Below are 4,618 nucleotides of genomic sequence, written 5' to 3'. Positions count from 1 at the left end.
TTATGAGTCCACTATCTCAGTCCTTCATGCAACAATAAAAAGACTCCAACGATCCCTATCTTCAAATTTCCATGGTCCTGAAATTCTCCAACTGACAAAGGAGATTCATTGGCTACTCTTCAACACCACCATTCCCGACAATCAGCAACGGGCTGATGTTCTTAAAGCTCACTTTCAGGAGGTGTGTGCCAAGGTCGATGGTCTCAAACAATGGCTTGAGGAGGCTTCGGGTCTGAACTCCTCAAGAGGGGGAAGTAAAGAAGACCATCATGAAGAAGAACACTATGAAAAATATCATTAATCCAACAATGCTTCTGAGAAAATTCCTTCACCGCAACCATCTCCTCACAAGAGTCCAAGCAATCAGTCTCCTCCATAACAACAAAAAAATCGTTCCCTTTCCTGAATGACCCGCTACTCCCCCTCATTTCAAGAATCTAGCGGATCACATGTCATCTCCAAGCTCAAATGACTCTCCCTTCACCAAACAGAAGAAAGCTGACTGGAAAGCAGCTAAACTTGTTGAGCTCATATGGAGAGAATGCAGTTTCGACACTATCATGGATGAATCCATAATAAACTCTTGGATCAATCCGCACCGCAGACTGGTGGACGATGAATATAAACCATATCTCACCTATGCTGAACCCCCTTCTGATGGCTACTGGGATGTTCCAATCTCCCCAAATGCTAAATACTTCACAGTATTTGAGCAGTTTGACCGTAGCATACCAGATCACAAAAGACTGCCCATGGAATTCGTGAGACTCAATCGATTCTATGCCAAACATGCCTCTCTTATAGAGAAAATATGGTCTAACGATAGACCATCCCCAGTCAAGAACTTCAAGCCCCGAAAATTCATGAAGGCTGACTTCGTCCAATACACACTCACAAGAAGGAATCAGGACTATGTCCGCACCTAAGCTGACTTCCTATGTATGAACACAGAAGAATCTTTCTTATTGCAAAGGTGTTCCAAAACAAGTGTGAAAAGTATCCTAAAATTAAGATAGCACTTGAAAGGGCAAGCATTTTTATGAAGCAAACCATCTGCGACTTCGCAAAGATTCATGCGGACATCCACCCAACCATTGCCAAGAAGTTCGATCTACCACCACTAGATCCTGCACCAATGCCTGCCAAAGGTTATCAAGAAAGATCCCTAGGTGCAACATACATCCCTGAATTTGGATTCATCTTTAAAAGGAAGATCGATCAGGTCAAATACTTCTTTCCCATGACCTCCATGAATCGTCTTTCAAATAAGCAACTTGAAATCTGTCGAACCGCAGTAGAAAAATCAAATCACAGGACTGTCGAAGTCAAGTTCGAGATTTTAAGAAGAATCACCTGGTTGGAAAATATCAGGAAGTTTTGGTGGATTCTGATCAAGTTCCTTATACTTGATAAGTGAAGAAAAAGTTCTGGTGGAAAATACCGCAGCCCATAAGGATCTGTAGTTAAGCTCTCATCAGCAGCCTCATCCGAAGTCATCTATCCAACCGCAGTCTTACTTACTTTACTTAGTTTAATTTTATCTATCTTTTCTGTAATACTCTCTATTGTCTAGTATGCCTTGCATGGCTACTCTTAGAGAGTGGATCAAATGTAATTCTTGAGACTCTATATATAGAGCTCACTCTTTTAATCAATCTTACACATCCATCAATCTGAAGTATCTTGAAGTATATCAATTACATTTCTCTTACGCGTCTCATATCTTTCTTACAATCTTATCCTCTCGAACCTAACTGATAAGTACTTCTCTTTGGAGCAAGTCATTCGTGACTTTATCACTAAGGTTGATCTCACTCGCTAACTTGGTTTGAATGCATTCCATGTTATGAATCAACTTATATATTTACTTGAAATATCACCTGTTGTCATTTATACTTCCTTACGTTTCCGCAACTAACTATCTAACTATTTAACTCGTTAACTTATTATTGTTGAGCTTTTAGATCCTTTGAGATTAACTAATTCTGCAACTATACTTGTTCTAACGTTTGTTCAAGTGTGTCTCATGTTTTTCTCTCAACAGAAGAAGAAAAAGAAAACACCTAATGTAAATGAAGAATGTAATTTACCTGTAGAAGAGGAGAATTAATTGAACGAGACGTTTGGGAGAGTCGATCAATAAATAATTTCAGCGCCATTTTTTCTCTCTACCCATTACTTGAGTTGTTGCTTTCATAAAGATTTGATTTGGATAATCAAAGAATAAAAAATCAGTGAATAAATCAAATGGAAAATTCATGTGAAGAATCGTAAATCCGTAGCATTCAAAGGAAGAATTGCAAGCAATCAAGAAGTAGAAGAATCAGAAATCAAATAAACTTATGTTAGTGCCAAAGACCAACCTTCAAACCATTCATTCAGCAGTTGGACTTCACCACTGAATTACAAAATCAACTTGAATGGTGGTTCAATTTTGATGTCAGTGGTGATTTTTGGAGCGTGAAGATGAATTCCAGAGAAAAGAATCGGCTAGGGTTTTTTCTCAACATATTTTTACTTTGACATCCCATATTTAAAAGAATAATAAACATATTAATTATCTACAATAATTAAATATGCAAAGATTACTATAATACCTTTAAATTATTTATTTTTTTCCTAAATGCTTATTAGTGGATTCATGCACACAATAGTTAATAGAAACATTTGAACCTAGCTCTCTCTCTCTCTCTCTCTCTCTCTCTCTCTATATATATATATATATATATATATATATATATATACATATACATATATATATACATATATATATATATATATATATATATATTGGTTTCAAACAAACAATAGAGGAGGGAAACCAATAGTCGAATCATAAGCCATATCTGGTATAGGCCTAATCTTGTGTTTAGCCTGGTGGCCGGGTTCAACTGGTGGGCAAGAAATGGACCATGATTGAATACTTTTAATAACTCGTTACTAATTAGGTTATGGAGTTAGGCTTATCATTTGGGAAATTTACTACTAACATAGTAACAAATTGACCACACATATATTAATTATTTCTTCTTTTATTTATTAACAATACTTGTTGTGAGACCCATGTACTACATGGGTTAATTACAAAAAAAAGTTAATTATAAATGTCAAAATATTTGAGAACTTTTAATTTATAAAAAAATAAAAAAAATAATGAATTATTATAATATAAATGTTTTTTTGTGTTTTAAATTTAAATAAATAAAAGAAAACTAATGAGCTCAAATTTTGAGAATTTTAAATTAAATGGTAAGTTCATTAATGAAATTGAGACTTATTAATTATATGGGATAATTTAAAAAAAAATTAAATATAAAGGTTAAAATATTTGAGAATTTTGAATTGATAAGAAAATAAAAGAATAATGATTTATTATAATGTAAATGTTTTTTTTTATCTTTTAAATTTAAACAAACAATTTAAATAAAGAAAAAATAATAATAGCTTTAATTTTAGGAATTTTGAAATTAAAAAGTACGTTTATTAGTGAAATTAATATCCCTTTATGAGTACATTATTGCAATTATTACATTAACATATTACATGTAATTTAACAAAATAGAAAAAAAAAAAAAAAACTCATAAAATAACATGTGAAAGAATACCTTTATTTATTAGTAATGATTAATTTTAATTGGAAAACTGATATTCTTTATTTTTATTAAATTTGGATTTTGGAATGATAATCAATCCTTTAGATAATTTAATGTAGGAATATTCATGATTGGAACAATATATTTGACCATTTTTATTAGCATTTATGACAATTTAATTTGGGATAATGACTTGAAAGGGTAACGAACTTTCGACTTTTGTCATATTTAGTCACTAAACTTTTTTTTGTTATCTATTTGCCATTTAACTATTGAATCTGTTCACATTTTACCCTTATGACCGGCTGTTACCGGTCATAAGGGTAAAATGTGAACAGTTTCAATAGTTTAGTGGCAAATAGATAACAAAAAAAAGTTTAGTGACTAAATGTGAACAAAATCGAAAGTTCGTTTCCCTCTAAAAAGTTCAATGACTAAATGTGAACAAACTTCCTATTGTATTATGTTTTAGCAAAATTATTTATTTTTGTTTAATTGTAGCAACATTTGTTGATGAAGAAATCTATGAAATAAAAAAACAAAATGTAACATCCGGATTTCCAGGTATCATAATTTAAATATTTTTTCTTTTGAGTTAAGAAGAGAGACTCGACAATTTGACGCCTCAACTCGTCGAGTAAGGTCGCGACTGATGACTCGGATTAATGAATGGACCCGACGAGTCGGTGAGGCGACTCGACGAGTCCGCGCTGTTGGCAGAAACCCGAAATCTTTGGGCCCGAGCCATATTTAAAGGCACTTATGGCCTTCAATTGTGACTACCTTTCCCATAAGTGAGAACCCTAGCGAGCTTGAGTGTGTAGAGTGAGAGGAAGATTTATCTTGAGCTTTTTGGTGTGATAGATCTGGACCCTTCTAGGTTCAGAGAGCCGAGAATATGAAGCTTTAGTAGAGTAAACTTTGGGGTTCGAAGTTAGGAAGCATTTATGGAATTTTTATGGTATATATAGTTACTTTCATCTTACACATAGATATGAAGTATTTTATATAAATTACGTGCTATA

The sequence above is a fragment of the Lactuca sativa genome, chromosome 8 (assembly GCF_002870075.4).
Source record: "Lactuca sativa cultivar Salinas chromosome 8, Lsat_Salinas_v11, whole genome shotgun sequence".
Taxonomy (NCBI): Eukaryota; Viridiplantae; Streptophyta; class Magnoliopsida; order Asterales; family Asteraceae; genus Lactuca; species Lactuca sativa.
Note: the sequence above shows the minus strand (reverse complement) of the source record.